Genomic DNA, 12,891 nt, shown 5'->3' with positions numbered 1-12,891 from the left:
ATATAGGCAGCGCCAGCGGGCCTTTAAACAGCCAAAAGCACACTCAACAGTCATTCTGCACTTGCTCAGCCTGTTGTTGAACTGCTCCTTGCTGCTGTCCAGTTTCCCCATGTATGGCTTCAAAAGCCCCAGCATTAAAGGGTAGGCAGGGTCTCCCAGGATCACAATGGGCATTTCGACTTCCCCTACAGTGATTCTCTGGTCTGGGAAGAAAGTCCCTGCTTGCAGCTTCCTGAACAGGCCAGTGTTCCAAAAGATGTGTGCGTCATGCACTTTTCCGGACCAGCCTGCGTTAATGTCTGTGAAACACCCATGGTAACCCACAAGTGCCTGGAGAATCATTGAGAAATACCCCTTCTGATTAATGTACTCGGTGGCTAGATGGTCTGGTGCCAGAATTGGAATATGCATGCCATCTATTGCCCCCCTGCAGTTAGGGAAGCCCATTTGTGCAAAGCCATCCACAATGTTATGCACGTTGCCCAGAGTCATGGTCTTTCAGAGCAGGATGCAATTAATGGCCCTGCACACTTCTGTCAACACGAGTCCCAACAGTCAACTTTCCCACTCCGAACTGGTTAGCGACTGATCAGTAGCGGTCTGGAGTAACCAGCTTCCACAGTGTAATCGGCACACTCTTCAACGACAGGGCAGCTCTCATTCTCATGTCTTTGTGCTGCAGGGCTGGGGCGAGCTCATCACACAGTCCCATGTATGTGGCTTTCCTCATCCAAAATGTTCTGCAGCCACTGGTCACCATCCCAGATGTGTATGATGATATGATCCCACCACTCAGTGCTTGTTTCCCGAGCCCAAAAGCAGCATTCCACAGTGGTCAGCACCTCCGTGAATGCCACAAGCAATCTCGTGTCATAGCTACTACGCATGGCAAGATCAATGTCACACTCCTCTTGCCTTTGTCGTTTCAGGAATAACTCCACTGCCACTCGTGAAGTGTTAGTGAGAGCGAGCAGCATAGTGGTCAACAGTGCGGGATCCGTTTCTGCAGACCGAAGAGGCAGAGCGCGCAGTACACAAACAGTTGAAAGATGGCACCAAATGCACATGGAAGCACAGGGATGCAAAGCAATGCATCACGGGGCATTGGGACAGGAGCCGGGATGCCCCACGACCCTCCTCCACCTTCCCACAACTCTTAGCGGCAGAAGAGGAAGAGATGCTCTGTGGGATAGTTGCTCAGAGTGCACCACTCCAAATACTGCTGCAAGTGCCGCAAGTATGAACACTCTATAGCGCAGGCTGCTGGCGGTTTGAACACACAACAGTGGTTTCCCTTCAGTGCTCTCCAAGCGGCGCTGTAACTGCCGCCGACGTAACAGAATTTTCTTGTTCCTTTCAATGTTTTCATAGTACAACACTTTTAGACATGTAAATTAGCAGGAGCTTGAGGATTTCACATCAAGGTAGCCTCATAACACCGTAATCACTCTGCCACTGGTGTAGTGGCATGTTTGGTTGATTCTTGGTGGATGGTGGTGTTGTAGTATAGTGAAAAGAAGATGAGGTTGATGGCTGCCCATATATGAAGGGAGTCTAGTCTCCTGTGTGCTTTGATTTTCCTTTTATGTTATAGCGAGATTATGGATTTTAATTTGTTTCTGACACAATTTTGTCTCCAGTCAGTTGTAGATTTGTTTTACCTTTATGGAGATGTTTCAGGCCTCCCCAGCCAGTTCACATGATGTGTATCAGCTTTTCTAATGGCAATGCTTCTTGTCATTCATAGAATCATAGAATATCAGGGTTGGAAGGGACCTCAGGAGGTCATCTAGTCCAACCCCCCGCTCAAAAGCATGACCAATCCCCAATTAAATCATCCCAGCCAGGGCTTTGTCAAGCCTGACCTTAAAAACTTCTAAGGAAGGAGATTCCACCACCTCCCTAGGCAACACATTCCAGTGTTTCACCACCCTCCTAGTGAAAAAGTTTTTCCTAATATCCAACCTAAACCTCCCCCACTGCAACTTGAGACCATTACTCCTTGTCCTGTCCTCTTCTACCACTGAGAATAGTCTAGAACCATCCTCTCTGGAACCACCTCTCAGGTAGTTGAAAGCAACTATCAAATCCCCCCTCATTCTTCTCTTCCGCAGACTAAACAATCCCAGTTCCCTCAGCCTCTCCTCATAAGTCATGTGTTCCAGACCCCTAATCATTTTTGTTGCCCTTCGCTGGACTCTTTCCAATTTATCCACATCCTTCTTGTAGTGTGGGGCCCAAAACTGGACACAGTACTCCAGATGAGGCCTCACCAATGTCGAATAGAGGGGGACGATCACGTCCCTCGATCTGCTCGCTATGCCCCTACTTATACATCCCAAAATGCCATTGGCCTTCTTGGCAACAAGGGCACACTGCTGACTCATATCCAGCTTCTCGTCCACTGTCACCCCAGGTCCTTTTCCGCAGAACTGCTGCCTAGCCATTCGGTCCCTAGTCTGTAGCTGTGCATTGGGTTCTTCCGTCCTAAGTGCAGGACCCTGCACTTATCCTTATTGAACCTCATCAGATTTCTTTTGGTCCAATCCTCCAATTTGTCTAGGTCCCTCTGTATCCTATCCCTGCTCTCCAGCGTATCTACCACTCCTCCCAGTTTAGTATCATCCGCAAATTTGCTGAGAGTGCAATCCACACCATCCTCCAGATCATTTATGAAGATATTGAACAAAACTGGCCCTAGGACCGACCCCTGGGGCACTCCACTTGACACCAGCTGCCAACTAGACATGGAGCCATTGATCACTACCCATTGAGCCCCACAATCTAGCCAACTTTCTACCCACCTTATAGTGCATTCATCCAGCCCATACTTCTTTAACTTGCTGACAAGAATACTGTGGGAGACCATGTCAAAAGCTTTGCTAAAGTCAAGAAACAATACATCCACTGCTTTCCCTTGATCCACAGAACCAGTAATCTCATCATAGAAGGCGATTAGATTAGTCAGGCATGACCTTCCCTTGGTGAATCCATGCTGACTGTTCCTGATCACTTTCCTCTCACGTAAGTGCTTCAGGATTGATTCTTTGAGGACCTGCTCCATGATTTTTCCAGGGACTGAAGTGAGGCTGACTGGCCTGTAGTTCCCAGGATCCTCTTTCTTCCCTTTTTAAAGATTGGCACTACATTAGCCTTTTTCCAGTCATCCGGGACTTCCCCCCTTCGCCACGAGTTTTCAAAGATAATGGCCAATGGCTCTGCAATCACAGCCGCCAATTCCTTTAGCACTCTCGGATGCAACTCGTCCGGCCCCATGGACTTGTGCACGTCCAGATTTTCTAAATAGTCCCTAACCACCTCTTTCTCCACAGAGGGCTGGCCATCTATTCCCCATGTTGTGATGCCCAGCGCAGCACTGACCTTTAAAGAAATCAGGGAAGGCTTTCTCTATTGCTCTCCCTATCTTTCCCTTCTGCTTTAGTTTTTGCTTCTAACTTCCCTTCTTGTAGTTCTTTATCTACTGATTCCTCTCTCTTTGTTTTCCTTGACTTTCTCCCTTTTTTCTCCACTTCTCCTTCTCTTCCCTTCTCTGTCATTTTGCTATGACAAACCTGGAGTGATCTGTGCTGTGCTGGCCATCTGGGATGGGAAGATACTCCCACCTCATGAAGTCTCCAAATTGTAGGCAGTCTCTGGATTCCAGCACCTGCTGGCCTATTTATGTATCTATGTATGTTACTTCACTGTTGACAATGCGCCCCAGAATCCTTTGTCCTTAGAATATCTGTCCAGCTGAGAAAGGGCTCTAGGAATCCCTGGTCATTCTGGTCTTAAAGAACCAATGAGTTGAGATGCCCTATTATTATGTGATTGTGCCATCTTCCCTTCCTTCTATTTCAGTGGAAGTATAAGAATACTAAGAATAATTGTGTATTAAAATATTCTAAACCAGTGCTCCAATGGTGATAGCCAAATATCCCCTTAAGCCTCATCTCTACATAGCTGGCGACATACCAGTTTTCTAACTCTTGATCTCCTTTGGTACTTTGTTGTCTTTTTTTAAACAATATTTTTTCTCTCCTCTGTGCCCTTCCCTAGTGGGTGACATGTTGCTTGAAGCGATCAGGGGCCTACATGGCTGGTTCCATGGACATGCACTACTTGTGCTTTTGTAGTAGATCCTGTGGTGGGTGAAAAAGGAGAAAATATTTAAGCCAGTAGACTGCTGCTAGAACCTACATGTGAGCTGATCCTACATCTGACTGCCTTCTGGAAAAGGAGGGAAAGTGACTGGCTTTTCTGTCATTGCTTTCCCCACAGGAACATACATACACTGGGGAGGTAAAAGGCATTAAAGCTGAAGATTGTTTGTTTAGCTTCCCCCATCTGATTGCTCCTCTGGTCTCCCTTCTCCCCTATCCTGATTAATCTGGCTTGAGATTGTCTTTTATTTTTCCAGTTCAGTTGTGTTATCAAGCAGTAAAGATCGGAGGAAAGGGGGAAGGATCTGATGGTCCATGCCTGAGCCATCAGTCAGAGAAACTTTTGAGAGTAGATGCCTGGGAAAGGAGGGGGAAATGTGGTTCTAAAACTCCCTCCTGCAGGATGTTCTCCAAGAACAGTCCAAAAACAGAGCCTAACTGAAGAGCTGAATAGCAAAAACAACTCCCCCTTAAGGCCATGAGGCTGGAGCTTAGGGAGTGTTTATTTCCTCCTCAATAGTTGCGAGGCTAGTGTTTGAGGAGAAGGAGATCTTTTCTCCTTCAGCAGTTAAAGAGGAGTTTGATAAATTTGAAGCTTGTTGATAAAGACAATAAGTCCCTGGCATAGCAACCTGGAGGGAAACCCTGCCCTGTCTCCTTTCCCAACAGCTGTAGGTTGGTTTTCTAGCTAGGACATTTCCCTAGACATCACTAGCTGACCATTAATCTCTGTCTTGTAGAGTAAGTCCTCTGAGTAGTAGGCATCCGGCAAATTCTTCAAGCTTTAGCTACAAAAGCAGTATTGTTTTGTTTAAAAGTGAATGGGGAAGGAGAGGGAGGGATTTTCCCAATATGTGAAGCACAAACATATGAAGGACATTGGTGGCAAGAGCTTTGATGACCTAAGAGGAAGGGAAGGAGGGACTTGGGGAGAGGATGGAAGGAGGAAAATGAATCAAACTGTCTTTAAACCTTTCTACAAACTATTTCCCTCTCAAAACTATAGTGTCAACAACCTCATTTTCTTTGGTTTATGGTGGGTATCTTTTTCTTCTCTTTCATCTAAGCATATGAGTTTAGTTGTCAGTCTTTGTTGCAGGCAAACAGTTTGAAAATTCTGAGTAAAGAGATGGTTGGAACAGAAGGATTATAGTAGCCAGTCAGAATAGGGAGCATTGCATATTCACAACTTGGTTACTGAGAAATAACCATATGATGATTATACAAATATCTGCATTGTGATTGGTTGTGAGTGTGAGTTGCCTAATCACTACACTCTGGCTGGCAGCTAGTATTAAATAGAGTGAAGGGAAATGAGTAACTGAGAAATCTGTAGTTATGCATCACTAACTGTATAGAATCCTTGCACTCTGGCTGAGACAATTCCATCTCATCCTAATATCCCATATTGGTATAGAAGGAAGCAATTTTGTAACTTGTTTCTTTCCTTAATGTACCCTCAAGCTGATTGATGCTCTCAGCCATTACATGCAACTTGTAGCAATAATAGAAATGTAGGACTGGAAAGGACCTTAATAGGTTACCTAGTCCAGTCCCCTGCACTGAGACAGGACTAAGTATTATATAGACAATCCCTGACAGGTATTTGTCTAACCTGTTCTTAAAACTGCAATAATGGAGATTCCACAACCTTCCTAGATAATTTATTCCAAATCTTAATCACCCTTACACTTAGGAAGTTTCTCCTAACGTCTAAGCTAAATCTGTCTTGCTGCAATTTAAGCCCCTTTACTTTCTGTCCTGTCCTCAGTGGTTAAGGAGAACAATTTTCACCCTTCTCCTTATAACAACCTTTTATATACTCGAAGATTGTTATCATGTCTCCCCTCAGTCTTCACTTCTCCAGACTAAACAAACCCAATTTTTTCAATCTTTCCTCATGGGTCACATTTTTTAGACTTTTAATCATTTTTGTTGCTCTCCTCTGGACTTTCTTCAGTTTGTCCACATCTTTCCTGAAGTATGTTGCCCAGAGCTGGACACAGTAGTCCAGCTGAAACTTTATCAGTGTTGTGTAGAGTGCAAGAATAACTTTTTGTTTCCTGCTTATATCACTCCTGTTAAAAATTCCTTGAATGATGTTCGCTTTCTTTGCAACAGTATTAAATTGTTGACTCATGTTTAGTTTGTGATCCACTGTAACCCCCAGATCCTCTTCTGAAGTACTCTTTCCTAGACAGTTATTTCCCATTTTGTATTTGTGCAATTGATTATTCCTTTCTAAGTGTAGTACTTTGCATTTGTCCTTGTTGAACTTCATCCAATTTATTTCAGACTATTTCTCCAGTTTGACAAGATAATTTTGAATTCTAATCCTGTCTTCCAAAGTGCTTGCAACCCCTCCCAGTTAAGTATTATCCACAGACTTTAGGAGTGTACTCTCTATGCCATTATCCAAATCATTTATGAACATATTGACTAAAACCAGACCTAGGACAGATCCCTGTGAGACCCCACTCCATATGCCCTTCCAGTTTGACTCTGAACCATTGATAACTACTTTCTGAGTATGGTTTTCCAAACAGTTGTGCATCTACCGTATAGTCAGTTCATCTAGGCTATAGTTCCCTAATTTGCTTATAAGAAAGTCATATGAGACAGTATCAAAAGCCTTACTAAAGTTGAGATAGAGCACATTTACTGCTTCCCCCATCCACAAATCTTGTTACCCTGTCAAATAAGGATATTAGGTTGGGTGTACATTATTTGTTCTTAACAAATCCATGTTGACTGTTACTTATCACCTTATTATCTTCTAGATGCCTACAAAGTGACTGTTCAGTTATTTGCTCCATTATCTTTCTGGGCACCAAAGTTAAGCTGACTAGTCTATAATTTCTTGGGTTGTCCTTGACCTTTCCCCCCCTTTTTATAGATAAGTACTAAACATTTGCCCCTTTCCCATTCTCTAGGATCTCTCCTGTCCTCCATGAGTTCACAAAGATGAATTGCTAATGGATCAGAGATCTCTTCAGCCAGTTTCTTAAGTATTCTAGGATGTATTTCATTAGACCCTCATGACTTGAAGACATCTAACTTGTCGACATACTTCTTAACCTGTTTCTTTCCCTATTGTAGACTCAGATCTTCACTATGTTAGTCCATTCACTGCTAAGCTTTTTGGTGAAAGGCGTTTAACATTGTTGTGTTTTCTTTTATTTTCTTTCCTTTCTCACTGAATAATGAGCCTACTATGTCCTTGGTTGTCTTCTTGATTCTAATATATTTGTAAAATGTTTTCTTGTTATCCTTTATGTCGTCAGCTAGTTTAATCTCATTTTGTGCCTTGACCTTTCTAATTTTGTCCAGACATGCTTATGTTGGCTTTTTTTAAATATTGTAGCCCTGCTTGCTTCCTTTATTATATCCTTTCTTATGGGTTTGTTGTTTGTTTTATTATAATAGATAATAGAGTTATAGCTTTGTATTACAGTGGTTTTGGCAGTAATGCAAGGACTGTATGAGCTAAAGCAAGGTATCGTACATATGTTTGTGGCCTTTGGCATAGATAACTGGCCTATGAAGTGCTCTCTGTAAACTTAACAGATACATCACAAAGAACATGGAAATCACCACCACCACCAAACTGATTCAGGCCAGAACTAACAGAAGTGAGAATGAGCTACTTGGCATTAATACATCTGAATATGTCAGCCTATAGAGTAAGTGTAACGCTGATAGACCCCGGTTGTCGTCGGGTGGGATCGAAGCTGGGACCTCTGGAGCTTAGTGCATGAGCCTCTACCGCATGAGATAAAAGCCAACTGGCTGTTAGCTAAGGCTGTAGAGCAGACTCATTTAATCTCTCTCTTTAAGTGGTCTCAGTGCCACTAGATGCGACAGAACACCACACCCAGATGGTGTGTGGGTTACATAAGCACCCCCGATATTATGTGGATCAGGAAATTGAGTTCGGAAATGGAAGGTGGGCACATAGTGCTCAGGCTCTATAAGAGGGGCAAACCACCATATTGTTAAGTTAGTTTTTAAGTTAGGTTTTCGGTTAGTTTTTCTTGTGTCTTTCTATAGATTTCTAGCTCTCTAGCGTCTCCTAAGTTTTTCATCTTCCACTTGATAATTGGAGAACCTTGGACTCTTTTGGCATGCCAGAGGTGAGGCTGGTCCTTTGTCTCTTACCACTAGGCTATCAAGGAAGGGAGTGAGTATATTAATCTAGGAAGCTTTATAGTAAATGATACCACATGTACCTCTAAAATCAGGCAACAATATTCATCCTTTGTAATTTGACCTACTTATTTTCCTAACAGATGTCTGGGTAGTTGAAGTCCCCCATTACCACCATGTCCTGTGCTTTGGATGATTTTCCTTTTTAATTCTGGTTGATTTCTTTTCCATTTGATTACTATTCCATTTATGTCAATAAGAGTCTTTAAGGCTGTATTTTATTTTCAAATTGAGTGTCCTTGTCATACATCCTGAGGATCCTTGCAAGACTCTGGGTAGCCTGATTCTGGGACAAGAACCCTATTATCTTCTGATCAGATCAATTGGCGAGCCTATAACCTTTATTATATAAACTATAATATTAATCCCCTAAAAATCAGGCAACAATATTCATCCTTTGTCATTTGACCTACTTTACACTTTTTGTATGACTCTTTTTTTGATTTTCAGGTCATTGATGATCTTCTGGTTAAGACAGTTTGGTTTTTACCATACTTCCTATCTTTACTGCATGTTGGGATAGGTTACTCTTGTGCCCTTAATAATGTCTCTTTAAAAAACTACCAGCTTTCCTGAATTCTTTTTTCCCTTAGACTTGCTTCCCATGCGATTGTACCTACCAATTCTCTGAGTTTGCTAAAGTCTGTCTTCTTGAAGTCTCTTGTCTTTATTCTGTTGTTTTCCCTCCTAACATTCCTTAGAATGACAAACTGTATCATTTCATGATCAATTTCACCCAAATGCCTTCAATCTTCAAATTTTTAACCAGTTCCTCCCTCTTTGTCAGAATAAAATCTAGAACAGCCTGTCCTCCAGTTGCTTTCTCCACCTTCTGCAGTAAAATGTTGTCTCCGATGCATTCCAATAACTTGTTGGATAATGGGTGTCCTGCTGCATTATTTTCCTAACACACATCTGGGTAGTTGAAGTCCCCCATCACCACCATGTCTTGTGCTTTGGATGATTTTGTTAGTTGTTTAAAAAAAGTCTCATCCACCTCTTCTTCCCAGTAAGGTGGTCTATAATAGACTCCTACTATAACATCACCCTTGTTTCTTTCTCTTTTTATCCTTATTATGAGATTTTCAATGGATCTACCTCCCACTTCTATCTCATCCTCAGTGCAAGTGTGTACATGTTTGATATACAAGAAAGCACATCCTGCTGTTTTTTTGTCTGTACACTTCTGTACCAATATTCCAGTCATATGAATTATCCCACCAAGTCTCTCTGATGCTAATTATGTCATAATTGTGATTATTTGGTAGTATTTCTAAAGTTCTTCCTGTTTATTTCCCATACTTCTTGCATTAATATAGACATCTAAAATGGTCATTAGATTTCCCCTCTATGTTCTCTCTTGTCTCTCCTTTCTCCCTGTGAGGATTGCCCATGTTCCCTCCAGATTCTGACCCTTCACCAGGTCTCTATGTTTTGGACTTACCTGTGGGCTTTTTTCTCTTTCCCTGGGGGAACCTAGTTTAAAGCCTACCTAGGCTTAGCCAGTCAGTATCCAAAGATACTCTTCCCCTTCCTTCACAGGTGGACCCCATCTCTGCTCAGCAGTCCTTCTCTGAACATCATCCCATGGTTGAGTATTTTACAATACTCTGTTGTAACATGTTTCAATGCTTGCTTCCTAAATATTGATTCCTGTGCTATTTATTCATTTACAAGCACATTTAATCAGAACAGGAACTTGAGAGATGATAGAGGGAGTGAGGAAGAAAGCTTAGTTAAGTGAGCATTGGAAGCACTGAAGGAATGGGGCATCTGAAGATTTGAGGAACTGAGCAGAGCTGTGCAGCAAAAGGTAATTTCATTGTGCAGATGATTTCAAAATTTGGTTTCATTCTGATTAGGAATGAAAACCAAACATTTTTAAATTCTTCCTGACAGAGAACTGAGGCCTGGGCAGTCCACCTGACAGGCTGCCATAGACTCACAGATCCTGGAAACTGGTCCTGTGGTCTTAAGATACATGCAGGATTCACTTTTGATAATAGTGGTTTTGATCAATATTTAAAGGAATATTTTGACAATACATTTAACCATTTCTGCTAGTCTGTGTTTACACATATCTACTTTATTACATGAAATGTTTCCATTTTGCAAAATAACCATGTAATTTATTTACAAAACAATCATTTTCTGTTTCTAAAGTTACTTAAATGATATAACTTGTTAATTCTGTTGCCATAAAGTTTCCTCTTTCCTGTGTGACAAAATTCAGTGCCTGCCTTGTGTTACTGTTTCACCTTTTAGGGATTTGATTCCAGATTCCATTAAGTTCTTTCCAGAGACATCCAGAATTTATCTTGCAATCCTGCTAATGTAGTTCACTGAGTTATATTTTACCAGAAATCTAGCTGTTTCCATGGAAAGCTGGATAACTTGCTGAAAGATTTAGGAAATACCTTGAAAGAGCTGAAAGTGATAATTTATTCAAAACTATAAATTCCGTTTGCTTTTATATAATCCTGATCTTTCCACCCTGTCTAATCTAAAACAGTTATTTCTGTATATTTTATGTGGTTAAATATTTGAAAGAGTACTAGGGATTTACCTTCACATTCACCATTCTTTTAGATAACTTCCTTGTCAAATCCTTATCTAACATGCTCAGAGCAAGTTTTCTGAATTACTTCTAATCACAAAGACCAGGGGAAGTAAATAGGTATCCACTAAGGATAGAAATATTTCTTTAAGATGACTTGTCCAAGATCATCTTGGATCTCATATCTGGCTGTGTGACAAGAAAATATGGTTGTCCTCATTTTTGTGTAGCTAAATATAATTAAGCCTTGATATGCTTGCCAATGTGTAGAGTAGGGCACCACTTGCTGAGTGGAGACAGACTTTAGCAAAGACGCAGGCTGGGAAGGGCAAATGATCCATTTTCTTCTGCTGCTGAAAAGTGTTTATAGCAAACCAGTTTCCTTGTAAAGAGAGACAAAGTTTCATTTCAGTCTTTGAAAATAATTACATTTGGCTTACCCTGACTTGAGTCCTGGTCTGCTGGACAATGGGATTTTTCCTAGTGTGAGTGATCTGTGCTGTGGTGCATTCATTATTGGGTACCTTTCCCTTACCCCAAATGATTGTGAAGGAAATGATTTAGCTGTGTAAGGCACTGTTACCCAGTCCATCATTTAGCCAGCAGATGGCTCCATACTTCCTAGTACTGTACAGGCAAAAGGAAGTAACATGCTGAAGTCAGAGGGGATCAGAGTTGGAGAGAAACTAGAGGCTGTGTGGAGGAGGTGGTCAATGGTAGCCTGGAATCCATAGAGGAAAAATTAAGTATGAGGCAGCCTGGGAGTTAAGACTGAAAAAGTGAGAGCTGGGTGAATAAACAACCTGTTGCTGTGAGGGAGCCAGCAAGAGTAGCAGCTAGAGGAGGATACAGGCCATTGGCCCGCAAGCAAGAGACAAAAGATGTGCAGATGGCAGAAAACAGCATGGAGATGCCCCTTCAAAAGAACTGAATTCTGGCTGGTGGGATCAGGCCAGTGTTTGATTACCATCTGAGAGAGGGGATGGGCCTGAAGTAGTACCACGGGAGCTGAGTTAGGAACTGTTGGGTTGACCACTTGCCATAACTGATGAAATCATTGTCCTGAGAATGCTTTAACACTTACAGTCTGGCAGCCCTGGTAAGCAATCCTTCTTTTAACTACTCAAAACATGTGTGCATGGGGACCCAAAGTATGGAGTCTATACAGTCTAGTATCTATAGCAGGGGTTCTCGCAACACATTTTTTGGTGGCCTCAGAGTGTGGCCCCCAACTCTTGCTGGTGGCTGCACTGACAATTTTTCCTAAAATTATTTATTTTTCCAAAAGTAGATAAAGTAATATGCACATACATACATCCGAATCGTTGTAATTTATTTATGTAAGGTTTGGGGGGGGGGTTGCGGACTCAATAATAAAAATAATGTACAGTTATATCTATTCTTTACTGGACCTGCATGCAGATGTGGTTGCCTCATCTCAAAAAAGATATATTGGAATTGGAAAAGGTTCACAAAAGGGCAACAAAAATGATTAGGGGTATGGAACGGCTGCTATATGAGGAGAGATTAATAAGACTGGGACTTTTCAGCTTGGAAAAGAGATGAGTAAAGGGGGGATATGATAGAGGTTCATAAAATCATGACTGGTGTGGAAAAAGTAAAAAAGGAAGTGTTATTTACTCCTTCTCATAACACAAGAGCTAGGGGCCACCAAATAAAATTAATAGGCAGCAGGTTTAAAACAAGCAAAAGGAAGTATTTTTTCACACAATGCACAGTCAACCTGTGGAACTCCTTGCCAGAGGATGTTGTGAAGGGCAAGACTATAACAGGGTTCAAAAAAAATGAGATAAATTCATGGAGCATAGATCTATCTATGGCTATTAGCCAGGATGGGCAGGGATGGTGTCCCTAGCCTGTGTTTGCCAGAAGCTGGGAATGGGCAACAGGGGATGGATCACTTGATAATTCCCTGTTCTGTTCATTCCCTCTGGGGCATCTGGC

This window comes from Lepidochelys kempii, chromosome 7, assembly GCF_965140265.1.
Source record: "Lepidochelys kempii isolate rLepKem1 chromosome 7, rLepKem1.hap2, whole genome shotgun sequence".
NCBI lineage: Eukaryota > Metazoa > Chordata > Testudines > Cheloniidae > Lepidochelys > Lepidochelys kempii.
This window is presented reverse-complemented; position numbering follows the sequence as displayed.